Raw genomic sequence first — 19,036 nt, forward strand, 5'->3', positions numbered from 1 at the left:
CTCAGGTTCCGGACCCAGTCCGTATAGTTGTTGCCATCATCTTTCAGCTTGGTTTTCTCTAGGAACGCGTTGAAGTTCATGTTGACATGAGCGTTGGCCATTTGATCTACAAGACATTTTTGCAAAGATTTTAGACTAAGTTCATGATCATTAAGTACATCTAATCAAATTATTTAATGAACTCCCACTCAGATTAGACATCCCTCTAGTCATCTAAGTGTTACATGATCCGAGTCGACTAGGCTGTGTCCGATCATCACGTGAGACGGACTAGTCATCATCGGTGAACATCTCCATGTTGATCGTATCTTCCATACGACTCATGTTCGACCTTTCGGTTTCTGTGTTCTGAGGCCATGTCTGTACATGCTAGGCTCGTCAAGTTAACCTAAGTGTTTTGCATGTGTAAAATTGTCTTACACCCATTGTATGTGAACGTAGGAATCTATCACACCCGATCATCACGTGGTCCTTCGAAACAACGAACTTTAGCAACAGCGTAGAGTTAGGGGGAACACTTTCTTGAAATTATTATGAGGGATCATCTTATTTACTACCGTCGTTCTAAGTAAACAAGATGCATAAACATAATAAACATCACATGCAATTAAATAGTAGTGACATGATATGGCCAATATCATATAGCTCCTTTGATCTCCATCTTCGGGGCTCCATGATCATCTTCGTCACTGGCATGACACCATGATCTCCATCATCGTGTCTCCATGAAGTTGCTCGCCAACTATTACTTCTACTACTATGGCTAACGGTTTAGCAATAAAGTAAAGTAATTACGTGGCGTTAAATCATTGACACACAGGTCATACAATAATTAAGACAACTCCTATGGCTCCTGCCGGTTCTCATACTCATTGACATGCAAGTCGTGATTCCAATTACAAGAACATGATCTCATACATCACAATATATCATTCATCATTCATCACAACTTTTGGCCATATCACATCACAAAGCAATTGCTAAAAAACAAGTTAGACGTCCTCTAATTGTTGTTGCATCTTTTACGTGGCTGCAATAGGGTTCTAGCAAGAACATTTTCTTACCTATGATAAAGCCACAACGTGATTTGTCAACTTCTATTTACCCTTCATAAGGACCCTTTTCATCAAATCCGCTCCAACTAAAGTGGGAGAGACAGACACCCGCTAGCCACCTTATGCAACTAGTGCATGTTAGTCGGTGGAACCTGTCTCACGTAATCGTACGTGTAAGGTCGGTCCGGGCCGCTTCATCCCACAATACCGCTGAAGCAAAATAAGACTAGTAGTGGCAAGAAAGTTGACAACATCTACGCCGACAACCGATTTGTGTTATACTCGTGCAATAGAGAATTACGCATAGACCTAGCTCATGATGCCACTGTTGGGGAACGTTACATAAAATAAAAAATTTCCTACGTTCACCAAGATCAATCTATGAGTTCATCTAGCAACGAGAGAGAGGAGTGCATCTACATACCCTTGTAGAACGCGAGTGGAAGCGTTCAAGAGAACAGGGTTGAGGGAGTCGTACTCGTCGTGATCCAAATCACCGGAGATCCTAGCGCCGAACGGACGGCACCTCCGCGTTCAACACACGTACGGTCAGCATGACGTCTCCTCCTTCTTGATCCAGCAAGGGGGAAGGAGAGGTTCATGAAGATCCAGCAGCACGACGGCGTGGTGGTGGATGCAGCAGGGATCCCGGCAGGGCTTCGCCAAGCGTCTACGGGAGGGAGAGGTGTAGCAACGGGGGAAGGGAGGCGCCAAGTGTAAGGGTGTGGCTGCCCTCCCTCCCCCCTCTTTATATAGGGACCCCAGGGGGGCGCCGGCCCTAGGAGATGGGATCTCCTAGGGGGGGGGGGGCGGCGGCCAAGGGGGGAAACTTGCCCCCAAGGCAAGTGGAGGCGCCCCCTCCCCTAGGGTTCCCAACCCTAGGCGCAGAGGGGGGCCCAGAGGGGGCGCACCAGCCCACCAGGGGCTAGTTCCCCTCCCACTTCAGCCCATGGGGCCCTCCGGGATAGGTGGCCCCACCCGGTGGACCGCCGGGACCCTTCCGGTGGTCCCGGTACAATACCGGTGAACCCCGAAACTTTCCCGATGGCCGAAACTCGACTTCCCATATATAATTCTTTACCTCCGGACCATTTCGGAACTCCTCGTGACGTCCGGGATCTCATCCGGGACTCCGAACAACTTTTGGTTTGCTGCATACTCATATCTCTACAACCCTAGCGTCACCGAACCTTAAGTGTGTAGACCCTACGGGTTCGGGAGACACGCAGACATGACCGAGACTGCTCTCCGGTCAATAACCAACAGCGGGATCTGGATACCCATGTTGGCTCCCACATGCTCCTCGATGATCTCATCGGATGAACCACTATGTCGAGGATTCAAGCAACCCCGTATACAATTCCCTTTGTCAATCGGTACGTTACTTGCCCGAGATTCGATCGTCGGTATCCCAATACCTCGTTCAATCTCGTTACCGGCAAGTCACTTTACTCGTATAATGCATGATACTGTGACTAGACACTTGGTCACTTTGAGCTCATTATGATGATGCATTACCGAGTGGGCCCAGAGATACCTCTCTGTCATACGGAGTGACAAATCCCAGTCTCGATCCGTGTCAACCCAATAGACACTTTCGGAGATACCTGTAGTGCACCTTTATAGTCACCCAGTTACGTTGTGACGTTTGGTACACCCAAAGCACTCCTACGGTATCCGGGAGTTATACGATCTCATGGTCTAAGGAAAGCATACTTGAGATTGGAAAAGCTCTAGCAAATGAACTACACGATCTTGTGCTATGCTTAGGATTGGGTCTTGTCCATCACATCATTCTCCTAATGATGTGATCCCGTTATCAATGACATCCAATGTCCATAGTCAGGAAACCATGACTATCTGTTGATCAACGGGCTAGTTTACTAGAGGCTCACTAGGGACATGTTGTGGTCTATGTATTCACACGTGCATTACGATTTCCGGATAATACAATTATAGCATGAATAAAAGACAATTATCATGAACAAGGAAATATAATAATAATCCTTTTATTATTGCCTCTAGGGCATATTTCCAACACTTGCCGTGCTTTGTGTCTGGCTCTGATGACCCGCAAGTATACGGGATAGTTGTAGCCTCTTCGATAAGTAAGAGTGTCGAACCCAACGAGGAGATAAAGGTAGAAAAAATACTCTCTCAAGTCCTATCGGCCGCTGATACGACTCTATGCACACTTGACGTTCGCTTTACCTAGAACAAGTATGAAACTAGAAGTACTTTGTAGGTGTTGTTGGATAGGTTTGCAAGGTAATAAAGAGCACGTAAATATAAGCTAGGGGATGTTTAGATAGAGAAGCAAATAAAGTAGATATAGCGAGTGTGGAAAAGTGGTGGTAGGAGTTGTGGAATTATCCTTAAGCAATTGACTATGTTACTAGACTGGTAATCACTATTGCAATTCTATTTGAGGGAGAGGCATAAGATAACATACTTTCTCTTCTTGGATCATATGCACTTATGATTGGAACTCTAGCAAGCATCCGCAACTACTAAAGATCATTAAGGTAAAACCCAACCATAGCATTAAAGCATCAAGTCCCCTTTATCCCATACGCAAACAACCTACTTACTCGGGTCTGTGCTTCTATTCACTCACGCCACCCACCATAAGCAAATCATAATCATATTGCAAAACCCTACAGCGGGAATCCCTCACACTTGCGCGACATGGAGGGCACCATAGGAGAGCACCAATAATAAAACATGCAACTCAAACCAATCATAGAAATTCATCAATCACCGATAGGACAACGGAAATCTACTCAGACATCATAGGATGGCAACACATCATTGGATAATAATATGAAGCATAAAGCACCATGTTCAAGTAGAGGGTACAACGGGTTGCGGGAGAGTGAACTGCTGAATATAGAGGGGGGAAGGTGATGGAGATGTTGGTGAAGATGGCGGAGCTGTTGGTGAAGATCGCGGTGATGATGATGGCCCCCGATGGTGTTCCGGCGCCACTGGAAGAAAGGGGGAGGGTTCCCCCCTTCTTCTTCTTCCTTGACCTTCTCCCTAGATGGGAGAAGGGTTTCCCCTATGGTCCTTGGATCCCATGGCGTGGGAGGGGCGAGAACCCCTCCGAGATTGGATATGTCTCTCTGTCTCTCTCTGTTTCTGCATTCCCAGATTTTGCCCCTTCACCGTTTCTTTTATATCCGGAGATCCGTAACTCCGATTGGGGTGAATATTTCGCCCATATTTTCCCATAAAATTAGCTTTCTTGCGGCAAAAGAAGGGCATCAACCACCTTACGGGTGGCCCAGGAGAGTGCCAGGTGCGCCCAGGGGGGAGGGCGCGCCCCCCTATCTCGTGGCCACCTCGGACACCGTTTCGCATTGATTCTTCCTCTGGAAAATCCCAAATATTCCAAAATAATTCTCCGTCCATTTTTATCCCGTTTGGATTCCGTTTGATATTGGGTTTCTGCGAAACATAAAACATGCAACAAACAGGAACTGGCACTGGGCACTGGATCAATATGTTAGTCCCAAAAATAGTATAAAAAGTTGCCAAAAGTATATGAAAGTTGAAGAATATTGGCATGAAACAATAAAAAATTATAGATATGACGGAGACGTATCAGCATCACCAAGCTTAATTCCTGCCCGCCCTCGAGTAGGTAAATGATAAAAAAGATAATTTTTGATGTGGAATGCTACCTAGCATAATCTTGATCATATGTCTAATCATGGCATGAATATTAGGACACGAGTGATTCAAAGCAATAGTCTATCATTTGACATAAAACAATAATACTTCGAGCGTACTAATAAAGCAATCATGTCTTTTCAAAACAACAAGGCCAAAGCAAGCTTATCCCTACAAAATCATATAGTTTGGCCATGCTTCATTTTCGTCACACAAAATGCCCCTATCATGCACAACCCCGATGACAAGATGAACAATTGGTTCATACTTTTTAACGCGCTTCAGCTTTTTCAACCCTCACGCAATACATGAGCGCAAGCCATGGATATAGCACTATAGGTGGAATAGAATATGATGGTGGGGGTTTATGTGGAGAAGACAAAAAGGGAGAAAGTCTCACATCGACGCGGCTAATAAACAGGCTATGGAGATGCCCATCAATTGATGTCAATGCGAGGAGTAGGGATTGCCATGCAACGGATGCACTAAGGGCTATAAGTGTATGAAAGCTCAAACTGAAAACTAAGTGGGTGTGCATTCAACTTGCTTGCTCATGAAGACCTAGGGCATTTGAGGAATCCCATTGTTGGAATATACAAGCCAAGTTCTATAATGAAAATTCCCACTAGTATATGAAAGTGACAATGTAGGAGACTCTCTATATGAAGAACATGGTGCTACTCTGAAGCACAAGTGTGGGAAAAGGATAGTAACATTGCCCCTTTTCTTTTCTTTTTTTCTTTTTTTTCCGGTGGGCTTCTTTGGCCCCCTTTTTTTATTTAGGCTTCTTTGGCCTTTCCTTTTTTCTCTCTTTTTTTTCTTTTTTTCATGGGGCAATGCTCTATAATGATGATCATCACACTTTTATTTACTTACAACCCAATATTACAACTCGATACTAGAACAAAGATATGACTCTATATGAATGCTTCCGGCGGTGTACTGGGATGTGCAATGATCTAGCATAGCAATGACATCAAAAAACGGACAAGCCATGAAAACATCATGCTAGCTATCTTACGATCATGCAAAGCAATATGACAATGAATGCTCAAATCATGTATATGATGATGATGGAAGTTGCATGGCAATATATCTCGGAATGGCTATGGAAATGCCATAATAGGTAGGTATGGTGGCTGTTTTGAGGAAGATATAAGGAGGCTTATGTGTGATAGAGCGTATCATATCACGGGGTTTGGATGCACCGGCAAAGTTTGCACCAACTCTCGAGGTGAGAAAGGGCAATGCACGGTACCGAAGAGGCTAGCAATGATGGAAAGGTAAAAGTGCGTATAATCCATGGACTCACATTAGTCATAAAGAACTCATATACTTATTGCAAAAGTTTATTAGCTCTCGAAGCAAAGTACTACTATGCATGCCCCTAGGGGGATAGATTGGTAGGAAAAGACCATCGCTCGTCCCCGACCGCCAGTCATAAGGAAGACAATCAAAGAAACACCCCATGCTTCAAATTTGTCACACAACGGTTACCATACGTGCATGCTACGGGACTTGCAAATCTCAACACAAGTGTCTCTACAATCAACAACCACCCAATAGCATGACTCTGATATCACCATCTTTATATCGCAAAACTATTGCAAGGAATCAAACATATCATATTCAGCGATCTACAAGTCTATGTAGGATTTTATGACTAACCATGCGAATGACCAATTCCTGTCATCTCTCTAAATAGATATAAGTGAAGCAAGAGAGTTTAATTATTTCTACAAAAGATATGCCCACACTCTAACAAATATAAGTGAAGCAAAAGAGCATTCTACAAATGGCGGTTTTCTATGTGAAGAGAAACATGCAATCCAAACTTCAAATGATATAAGTGAAGTACATGAAGCATTCTATAAAGCCACACTCAAAAGATTTAAGTGAAGTGGAATGATCATTCTATAAATCAACCAAGGACTATCTCATACCAGCATGGTGCATAAAATAAAAATGTAAACTAAATGCAAAAGACACTCCAAGACCTGCACATATCGCATGAACGAAATGAATCCGAAAACATACCGATACTTGTTGAAGAAAGAGGAGATGCATTCCGGGGCATACCCAAGCTTAGACGCTTGAGTCTGCTTGAATATTTACTTGGGGTGCCTCGGGCATCCCCAAGCTTGAGCTCTTGCCTCTCTTCCTTTTCCTCATATCCAGACCTCCTTGATTAGACACTTCATCCACACAAAAGTTCAATAGAAAACTCGGTAAGATCCGTTAGTATAATAAAGCAAATCACTAATCTAATTACTGTAGCAAACCAATTTATATTTTGTTTTTGCATTGTGTCTACTATAATATAGATTTTCATGGCTTAATCCACTAATAGAAATTGATAGATTCATCAAAACAAGCAAACTATGCATCAAAAACAGTATCTGTCAAAAACAGAACAGTCTGTATAAATATGAACATTCACCATACTTATGGTACCCCAAAATTTCTACCAAAATTAGTAAAAATAAAATAAATTGTACATAAAGACAGTGCAAAAGGAATTAGAACCGTTTGACGTTCCAGTTAAAAATGTAAAATCGCGCACTACAACCAAAGTTTCTGTCCTGCACTGTACAAACCAACAAGCATTGTAAACATCCTAAAGGCAAACCTTGGCACATTATTTTTATAATACAATGGAATTATACAAGGGGATAATTATTTTTGATGAAAAGTTTCTGTAATCAAGATTCACAAAGTTTCTGTGAGCATGAACAAAGTTCAAGGCTAGCTCCCACTTCAACAATGCTTGTCTTTCTCACTTTCACTTTACTTTTTGAAAAGTTTTTAGGTTCCCCTCTTTTTTTCTAAAACTATATGAAAGCACTCAACAGAAATAAATGACTCTCTAAAACTTCCGGGTTGTCTCCCTGGCAGCGCTTTCTTTAAAGCCATTAAGCTAGGCATATAGTGCTCAAGTAATGAATCCACCCGGATCCCAAGGTATATCAAAGCTAATTTTAATTAACAATGATTTGTAATTTAGTAGTGATAACAAAGTAACATATATAATACAACAACAAAGTCTAACTCTCTTCCTATGCATCGGCATGTCATAAAAGAACAATTCATGCACACCAAGTAAAGGCCAATGCATAGTATAAGCAGTTTCTTGCAATTTTATCATATTGGAAACATAAAGAGGCGGAGATATAGTTCCTCTTTCATAATAGTTGCAAGTAGGAGCAGCAAGCACATGCATATTATATTCATCAAAATCATCATGTGCAATGGTAAAAGGAAACCCATCAATATAATCCTTAATAAGCACAAACTTCTCCGATATAGTGTAGTCGGGAGAATTAAAAAAGATAATAGGACTATCATGCGTGGGTACAATAGCAACAATTTCATGTTTAACATAAGGAACTATAGCAAGTTCATCTCCATAAGCATAATTCATATTGGCATCTTGGCCACAAACATAGCAAGCATCATCAAAAAGGGATATTTCAAGAGAATTAAAGGGATCATAGCAATCATCATAGCAATCATCCTTCGGTAAGCACGAAGGGGAATTAAACAATGTATGAGTTGAGGAGTCACTCTCATTAGAAGGTGGGCACGGGTGATCAATCCGCTCTTCCTCCTTTTGTTCTTCGCTCTCCTCATCATCTTTTTCATCCAATGAGCTGACAGTTTCATCAATTTCTTCTTCCATAGCTTCCTGCAAAATATTAGTCTCTTCTTGGACAACGGAGACTTTCTCAATAAATGCATTAATATTGTAATTGTATTCATAATTTTCATAGCAATATCTAAGTATAGCTAAATTTTCTGGTCTATAAACTGAATCATCAAAATCGTCAAACGCTTTAAACATAGATTCAATCTCATAAGCACCCATAAAAGCAAAAAATTCTTCTATTTGTTCCACATCATAGTAATCATATCTACCATTAGCATAAGAAGCTAAGGTTTCATTATCATTAAATTTGCATGAAAAGGGAAGGTGTGGAGCCTTCATCCTAGAGCAGCAAGTATAATCATGTATCAAGCATAGTTGCCTAGCATACCACTTCAACATTTGAATTTGATCCCATAATAGTTTCCTTTTTTGTGTCAAGCGATAATCCCTAAAGTATTCACGTTGATCCAACGTTACTCCCAGTATAAAGTTGAATGGGGTTTTCTCAGGATTTTCAAAGTAGTACAAAATATTTTTCACATGATGATCATCGAGGGTTTTAGGAGGTTCCCCGTCTCCATGAGTAGCAAGTACACCTAATTTTTTGGTATTTCGTGTTCCATATCCATAACTAAAGATACAGAACAACTAAGAACAACAAATAAAAATTACTTAGTGATAAAGAAAACAAGCACACACGAGAATATTCACCCCACGCTATGACTCCCCGGCAACGGCGCCAGAAAAATGTCTTGATGACCCGCAAGTATACGGGATAGTTGCAGCCTGTTTCGATATGCAAGAGTGTCAAACCCAACGAGGAGCTAAAGGTAGAACAAATACTCTCTCAAGTCCTATCGGCCACTGATACGACTCTACACACACTTGACATTCGCTTTACCTAGAACAAGTATGAAACTAGAAGTACTTTGTAGGTGTTGTTGGATAGGTTTGCAAGGTAATAAAGAGCACGTAAATATAAGCTAGGGGTTGTTTAGATAAAGAAGCAAATAAAGTAAATATAGCCAGTGTGGAAAAGTGGTGGTAGGAGTTGTGGAATTATCCCTAAGCAATTGACTACGTTACTAGACCGGTAATCACTATTGCAATTCTTTTTGAGGGAGAGGCATAAGCTAACGTACTTTCTCTTCTTGGATCATATGCACTTATGATTGGAACTCTCGCAAGCATCCGCAACTACTAAAGATCATTAAGGTAAAACCCAACCATAGCATTAAAGCATCAAGTCCCCTTTATCCCATACGCAAACAACCTACTTACTCGGGTCTGTGCTTCTGTTCACTCACGCCACCCACCATAAGCAAATCATAATCATATTGCAAAACCCTACAGCGGGAATCCCTCACACTTGCGCGACATGGAGGGCACCATAGGACAACACCAATAATAAAACATGCAACTCAAACCAATCATAGCAATTCATCAATCACCGATAGGACAATGGAAATCTACTCAGACATCACAGGATGGCAACACATCATTGGATAATAATATGAAGCATAAAGCACCATGTTCAAGTAGAGGGTACAACGGGTTGCGGCAGAGTGAACCGCTGAATATAGAAGGGGGAAGGTGATGGAGATGTTGGTGAAGATGGCGGAGGTGTTGGTGAAGATTGCGGTGATGATGATGGCCCCCGACGGTGTTCCGGCGCCACCGGAAGCAAGGGGGGAGAGATCCCCCCTCTTCTTCTTCTTCCTTGACCTTCTCCCTAGATGGGAGAAGGGTTTCCACTATGGTCCTTGGCTCCCATGGTGTGGGAGGGGCGAGAGCCCCTCCGAGATTGGTTCTGTCTCTCTGTCTCTCTCTGTTTCTGCGTTCCCAGATTCTGCCCCTTCACCGTTTCTTTTATATCCGGAGATCCGTAACTCCGATTGGGGTGAATCTTTCGCCCATATTTTTCCCATAAAATTAGCTTTCTTGCGGCAAAAGAAGGGCATCAACCGCCTTACGGGTGGCCCAGGAGAGTGTCAGGTGCGCCCAGGGGGAGGGCGCGCCCCCTATCTCGTGGCCACCTCGGACACCGTTTCGCATTGATTCTTCCTCCGGAAAATCCCAAATATTCCAAAATAATTCTCTGTCCGTTTTTACCCCGTTTGGATTCCGTTTGATATTGGGTTTCTGCGAAACATAAAACATGCAACAAACAGGAACTGGCACTAGGCACTGGATCAATATGTTAGTCCCAAAAATAGTATAAAAAGTTGCCAAAAGTATATGAAAGTTGAAGAATATTGGCATGAAACAATAAAAAATTATAGATATGACGGAGACGTAGCAGGCTCCACTGTGAGCACGGCTGCTCCTTTGCGCTTCACATCCTTGGCCTTGGATTTCTTCTCTTCTGGGTCAGCACCTGGAAGCTCGAGGAGGGAGGGGCATCCTTCCTCAGCCCTGACACACTTGGTTGCCAGGTTGAACAGCTCCAGAGATGTGCACAGATCCTCATGGATGGCAAGCTCCTCCTTCATCTTTACGTCGCGGACGCCATCAGAAGACGCTGAGATAATGGCCTCGTCCGTCACCATGGGGATCTTGAGGCGGGCGTTGTTGAAGCACTAGATGTATTTCTGCAGGGTCTCTCCTGGCTGTTGCTTGATGCGGCGTAGGTTACCCACGGCCGGGGAGCGGTCACAAGTGCCCTGGAAGTTGGCGATTAAGTGGCTACGCATCTCGTCCCAGGAGGAGATCGAGCCGGGAGGCATGTTTAGGAACCAGGTGCGAGCACCATCCTTGAGCTCCATGGGAAACCAGTTCGCCATGACCTTCTCATCTCTGTTGGCCGCCTCGATGCCCAACTCATAGAGCTGCAGGAACTCCGCGGGGTCGGTAGTGCCGTCGTAGCGAGGAGGCAGGTATGCTTGAACTTGCCACGCCAGGCAACGCTACGCAGCTCGGTGGTGAAGGCGAGGCAACCTGCCTTGGTCACCGGAGCCCTTTGCTGATGCGGGGCTGGGTCCTGATGGTCCGCGCGTGCCGCCGCCGGGGGCAGTGCGGGGTCTTGATGCGCTGGTGCAGGGATGCGCTCTTGACACGCTGGTGCAGGAAGAACGCGAGCGCCATCTTGAGGTCGAGGGATTTCTTGGCAGCTTGTTTCTTGGCGTGCGGGCGCTGGACGCGGTGGGTCTCGCCCAGGAGCCATGCGCCTTGGAGCCAGGGCGCCTTCTTGGGGAGGAGGTGGTGGAGGCGCTCCCTGAGCAGCACCGCCCATACATGACGGAGGGCGAGGCATCGAGAGCGACGACGCAGGAGAGCCCCCTACGGCGCTGACGAGCTCGGTGATGCGAGCAAGCCACTCCTTGTAGAGGTCGTCAACGGGGCGGTAGTGCAGGAGCTCACGTGCCAGGAGCAATGCTGCCTGCATGTCTGTGGGGGCGCGGCGAGCGTGAGACGACGAACCGGCTGGGGGCAGCGACGGAGTGGCGGTGCGGCTTTTTCGCTACACCGAGGGGTGCAACGAAGATGCTTGCTGCTTGTTCCCCGCTGGGCCGGTGGCGGCGTTGGTAGCAGGCGATGGAGAACAACGAGGAGGCCCACCGACGGGAGCCGTCTAGGCGACGCGGGCGGCGAGAGCAGCCTGGCGCTCGGCGCGGGCTCGGCGAGTGTCTGCCATGGATGCAACAAAACGATGGAACGCAGATCTGCCGAGAAAATATTACGGCGCACCCCTACCTGGCGCGCCAAATGTCGGATATCGGGTTCCGGCAAAACCCTTAAGGTTCGAACTCTGGGGTGCGCACGAAGATCTTCTCCCTACCGATCTATGCCCCAAAGCCTCGCCGCGATTCTAGGCTAGCACGATGAACAACACAAGGGACACGAGATTTATACTGGTTCAGGCCACCGTTGTGGTGTAATACCCTACTCTAGTGTGGTGTGGTGGATTGCCTCTTAATGGCACTGGTGATGACGCCGTCTTGGGCTCCATGGTGACCTCTATCCTGCCGCTCTGCTGGTCTTGGTCTCATTGCACTGATATGAAAACCTTTGCTTGATGCCTCGGTACTCCGCACCTGCGCTTGCCCCCTTTGCACCAAAGGGGAAACGAGGACACTACACAAGCTGGCGCCCGCCTGGTCTCGATAGTCATGGCTTGCGTCATGAGCACCTCGCGAGATACCCCTTGCCTTGATCTCTCCACCTCCTCATGAGCCTGCCTGGTGAGGCCACCCCTGAGGAGGCCTTGTGTCGTCCGCCCCGCGAGGCTTGGCCCCTCACGAGGGTCTTGAACTTGGGTTGATGAAGAAGGGGCGTACTGGGCCACTGCTTGAGCCATGCTGCGGGCCGCAGGCAGGCAAGCCTGGGGACCCCCGTTCCCAGAACGCCGACACATGCCCTCATTTACTCCAGGGAAAGGTAAGCTAGTACTGAAGCAAACTGTTCCAAATATGAAGGGGTCTTTTCCCTCACCCTGGTTTGAAGGAATTCGTACCGTCAAGAGTTGGAGCTACCCTTGATCTAAGTTGGGTGCCGACACCAGCCACCGCAGGTGATTCTCAGCCTAACCACTCTACTGAGGCAATCTCGCCTTGAGTAGAGCCTCACCCACACTCACATATCTACTCATGAAGTGAAGAAGCTGCTAGGAACAAAGATACCAAGAAAAAAATTATAGTAGAGATGATGACTCTCTAGCTATGAGAGCAAGGTCGAGCCCACAGAGATCATGATCATGTTCACAGCATTGTCACCATGCTGCTGTTGTCAAGGGAGGGGAAACCTATCCCCTCCTCGCCCAGAATCGAGAATGCCAACCTACTAGCAAACAATTCAACATAGTTCAGGAGGAGAACAACCAAAGGAGCTACGAAATTGCGCAAAACCTAGCAAGACGCGACACCTAGGATGCAATTCCAACAAAGCATCTGCCGATAGCACACACCACATCAATCGCACGTCCGACTAGCTAGAGTGGCACTCCCAAGAAGGTGATGTTGCATGCCACACCTCTATCGCCCCATCTCGGAAAGGATGTGGTTTCACCCGGGGGAAGAGGGGGGCGGAAGTACCTCGATGACGCCTCCAAGAAGAGGGGCTACACCCATTAGTCATCATGATCATGATCAATGAAGACGACCAAGGATTTGTCCAAAACAAAATTGCTCCTCCAACACCTCAACCAACACCAAATCCAGTCAGATGGCCGCCACAGACCAAATACGGCAAGGTGGAGGGTGTTTAAATATATCCCCTGTCTCTCTCCACCAGTTCAGATTTTTTGAGCAACTAGCTGATGCATGGATCCTATATATACCTAAAAGAGTCATCTTCATTAATTTATTTATCTCAACATACAAGCATGTCACCTAACCACACAATTATGAATTGGATAATACACATCTCAACATGCAACCATGCATGTGAAAGGAGCCACCACAACATTCAACAATGTATGATAAAATGTTTCCGTTCAGTTATTCTACTTATATTAGATAAATATTTTCATCACTATAAATGTTATCAACACAATATTTAATTTTGATCTCATGTTATGAACCTAATTTTTCATTAACCAATTTCTGCAACAATGTGCGGGGTATCCTGTAGTTGAATATTGTATCAGAGCCAAGACATATCGAATTTAAGACTATCCCAACGCAATCAGTTCCGATTTTTGAAGTGACTTGTTGATGCATGAATTCAATAAAAGGCGCTCAGAGGGAGGAGGGAACGAACTTCAAATCTGGCGTTGTCCGCTAGGAAGAAGACCACACATGAAAACTAGCTGCCACCTAGCCACCAGCACAACCGAGCTGGAGCAACAAACGCCGCTCGTCGTAGAGTGCGTGCCACCTCCACTTCCATAACTCCCCGCATGTAGGTAGAGCTGAAAATCCTCGCCGACACCGATTTTCAGTGGATAAATAGGCTTAATACTAAGGGATACTGAGGGAGTCCCGGACTAGGGGGTGTCCGGATAGCCGAACTATCATCATCGGCCGGACTCCAAGACTATGAAGATACAAGATTGAAGACTTTGTCCCGTGTCCGGATGGGACTTTCCTTGGCGTGGAAGGCAAGCTTGGCGATACGGATATGTAGATCTCCTACCATTGTAACTGACTCTGTGTAACCCTAGCCCTCTCCGGTGTCTATATAAACCGGATGGCTTTAGTCCATAGGACGAACAACAATCATACCATAGGCTAGCTTCTAGGGTTTAGCCTCCTTGATCTCGTGGTAGATCTACTCTTGTAACACACATCATCAATATTAATCAAGCGGGATGTAGGGTTTTACCTCCATCAAGAGGGCCCAAACCTGAGTAAAATATCGTGTCCCTTGTCTCCTGTTACCATCCGCCTAGACGCACAGCTCGGGACCCCCTACCCGAGATCCGCCGGTTTTGACACCGACATTGGTGCTTTCATTGAGAGTTCCTCTGTGCCGTCGCAATCAGGAAGGATGCCTTTTCCCGTCTTTAAAGACGGCGCCGTCGTCAAGGGAGCTTTGGCCGCCGGCCAAACTATCCGGCTAGGCAGTTTTCTTATGACCACCTGTTCGACCACCGCTCCGACGGTGACCTCTCAGGTCATCAAAAGCGATCTTCACGTTAGCTCGGAATTCACCGAGCAGTTAGATCCGATTGAGCTCTCCTCCGTAAACGAGCTCTTGGATCGCATCGCCGCCCTGGGAGTCGCTACAGACTACGATCAGATTGGGCTTAAAACCGATCTGAGAGAAATTAACTCTCCCCAGGCTACCCACCACATTGTTGTGGTAGAGGAACAATGCGGCGACTCTTCTTCTATGTTGAAAACCAACTATGTCCGAATTCCCGATCCCTCCATGCCGGATTCCCGCAGGGGGACGGACGCCAATCAAATACTGAACCTAGAGTCAGGCATCGGACCAGATTCGTTGGAAAGCATCCAACAAACCAAGCTTCCGAATCCGGAAGCTTCTTGGCCTTTGAGCCTCAGATCGGGCGGGGTTCCGAACTTAATTCCACCCGCCCACCCAAACATAAGCGATCTATCTCAAATACGGCAAGAGCCCGATGAAACAGTACATCGTTACTGGGCCAGATTCCTCCTGGTTATGAACAGGATAAAGGACTGCCGTGAAGAAAGCGCGATTTCAATTTTCTGCAACAATTGCACGGACAAGGGAATCATAAACGCCATCAGTCGTCGCGAAGTTACACGCTTTGCCGACCTAGCGACCATTGTACAAAAATACTGTGCGATGGAGAGTGCCTGGAAAAAGTTCTGGGACAATCCGGCCCTGAATACAACCCCAGTCCGAAATAAAAGAGTGCGTCATACTCAAGCACCTGGGTTAAAAACCAAAAAGCAAAAAAACCCTAAAGGGTACGGAACCATACTGGAGGGATGGCTCAACGAACCCTACAAAATCCATAGTACGGAGGGCGCCACTCCAACACATAGCCTCCGAGCATGTTGGATACTATGGCAGGTGGCCAAAAGTGGCGAAGGCTTTTTAGCCCCGGGCAACCAGCCCAGCAGTACCAGTACGATATTAATAGTCTTCGAGACTTTCGCATCAAATAACATGCGGAAACGAACAATCCGCAGCCTCGTCGAAGTCTACCAAGTAGCAACAGCAAATCCATGGAGCGACACGGCTATCACCTTCAATGCCAGCGACGAACCTAAATTCCGAACAGCTAGAGCACTAGCCGCATTGGTCCTCAGTCCGATAATGGACGGCTTTCGTCTTACCAAGGTACTCATGGATGGCGGCAGTGGATTAAACCTCATCTACGAAGAAACCCTTCAAAAAATGGAAATTTACTGGAGCCGCATTGAGCGAAGCAACACAACCTTCAGGGAATAATCCCTAGTCGAGAAGTACGATGCACAGGAAAAATCACGCTAGATGTAGTGTTCGGCTCGCCGGACAACTACAGGTCCGAAGAGGTCACATTCCAAGTGGTCCCATTCGGCAGCGGATATCACGCCTTGTTAGGGCGAGAGGCATTCACAATCTTCCAAGCTATACCCCATTACGGGTACATGAAGCTCAAAATGCCCGGACCCAATGGAATAATCACTCTTGCCAGTGATCCAGATACATCACTCCGCGCTGAAAATAAGACAGCCGCACTAGCCCTAGAGGCATTATTCGAAGCCTTAGCGGCAGAGGAACTAACTGCGCTGCGCTCCACGGTGGATAGGGACGATGTGATACTTGATAAGAGGTCCAAGTCCACCTCTTTTAAACTAGCAGACGAAATAGTCAAATTCCAGGTCCATCCAACGGACCCCACAAAGACGGCCTCCATTGGGGCACAATTAAATCCTGATGTAGAAGCCGCACTACGAGAATTCCTTCGGAAAATTTGGACATTTTCTCCTGGCACCCTTCAGACATGCCAGGAATCCCACGCAGGCTGGCAGAGCACAACCTAAATATCCTAAAAGGATTCAAGCCAGTCAAACAGGCTCTTCGGCGATTTTCCGAACCTAAAAGACAGGCAATGGGAGAGGAGCTAGCCAAACTCTTAGAAGCCGGATTCATCAAAGATATCAAACATCCGGACTGGCTAGCCAACCTGGTAATGGTACCAAAAAGGACAAATCCTGGCGCCTTTGTGTCGATTTCAAAGACCTTAACAAGGCCTATCCAAAGGACCCCTTCCCTCTCCCTCGCATCGACCAAATCATCGATGCTACCGCAGGGCACGATTCATTGTGCTTCCTCGACGCATACTCCGGATACCATCAAGTCAAGATGGCGGAAAAAGACCAGGCTGCAATGGCATTTATTACTCCATATGGACCATTCTGCTTCAACACAGTGCCCTTCGGACTCAAAAACGCCGGCGCAACATATCAGCGCATGATTCAGACATGTCTGGCCACCCAGATAGGCAAAACAGTCGAGGCATACGTAGACGATGTGGTCGTCAAGACCAAACACGTCGAAACTCTAGTAAACGACTTGAGGGTGACATTTGACAACCTCCGAGCATATGACATTAAGCTCAACCCGGAAAAATGTGTTTTCGGCGTACCAGCCGGAAAGCTCTTGGGCTTCATTGTATCCGGTAGAGGAACTGAAGCAAACCCAGCCAAGATCCGAGCTCTGTCACAATTGGATATCCCAAAAGACCTCAAGCAAATACAAAAGCTAACCGGATGCGTGGCGGCTCTAAGACGCTTCATCTCCCATTTGGGAGAAAAGGCACTGCCCCTCTATCGCCTCCTCCGGCGCACCGAACATTTCGAATGGACGGATGCTGCCACGGCCGGACTCGAAGAAATTAAAGCCGTACTGGCAACAAATCCGGTCCTGGCCGCGCCCAACCTGGGCGAACCAATGCTATTATATATCGCAGCAACACATCAAGTTGTCAGCGCGGTACTCGTCATCGAACGAGAAACAGAAGGGCACAAATTCCCTCTTCAAAAACCAGTGTACTACGTATCCACTGTCTTAACCCCATGCAAGTCCCGATACCCACACTATCAAAAGATAGCGTACGCGGTGTTCATGGCATCCCGGAAGCTGCGACACTACTTTCAAGAGTGTTCCATAACGGTGGCCTCCGAAGTACCTCTCAACGACATTATAAACAATCGCGACGCGATGGGAAGGATTGCAAAATGGGCCATTGAGCTCTTACCATTTGATATAACCTACAAACCACGGCGAGCTATCAAGTCGCAAGTTCTGGCTGACTTCATCGCCGAATGGACCGAAGCCGAACTCCCTAAAGAGTACGGCGCATACTCCAATTGGATCATGCATTTCGACGGCTCCAAAATGTTGGCGGGCTTGGGGGCTGGCGTCATCTTGACGTCCCCAACCGGAGACACAGTCCAATATGTACTCCAAATAATGTACATGGACTCCAACAATGCAGCCGAATACGAGGCCCTTCTACATTGTCTCCGAATGGCAATCTCCATGGGTATTCAACGCCTAGAGGTGCGTGGGGATTCAAACCTCGCAATATCCCAAATAAATGGAGACTTTGACGCCAAGGATCCGAAAATGGCAGCCTACCGTAACGTTGTGCTAAAAATGTCAGCCCGGTTTGAGGGACTCGAATTCCACCATGTAGCCCGGGATAATAACCAGGCAGCAGACGTGCTGGCACGTATCGGCGCAAAATGCGACACCGTCCCTCCAAACATCTTCCTGGAACGGCTCTTTAAGACATCCGTATTATGGGAAGGGGAGTCCGGAAATAACAACCCGGAACCAATTGCACCACCCGACACAGAACATTCTGACACAATTGGTGGCTCAGCCAATGAAATAACACCTTCAGCCCATGAAATAATGGCAGTAATTGCCCCATGGACGGAACCATTCCTAGCCTACCTAATCAGGCAGGAACTTCCCGAAGACCAAAATGAGGCCCGCTGCATAGTCCGGCGATCTAAAGCCTACAAGGTCCATGAGGGAGAACTTTATAGGAAAAGCACAACCGGAGTCCTTCAAAGGTGTATCTCCGAAGAGGAAGGGCGAAATCTCCTGGCTGAAATTCACGTCGGACTCGGCGGGCACCACGCTGCAGCCCGGGCCCTTGTAGGCAAGGCCTTCCGTACAGGATTTTATTGGCCGACAGCCTGGGCAGATGCTCAGGACTTAGTCCAACGATGCGTTGGTTGCCAGGTCTTTGCTAATCAGAGCCACATGCCACCCACCGCCCTCAAAACTATAC

This window comes from Triticum dicoccoides, chromosome 7B, assembly GCF_002162155.2.
Source record: "Triticum dicoccoides isolate Atlit2015 ecotype Zavitan chromosome 7B, WEW_v2.0, whole genome shotgun sequence".
NCBI classification, from domain to species: domain Eukaryota; kingdom Viridiplantae; phylum Streptophyta; class Magnoliopsida; order Poales; family Poaceae; genus Triticum; species Triticum dicoccoides.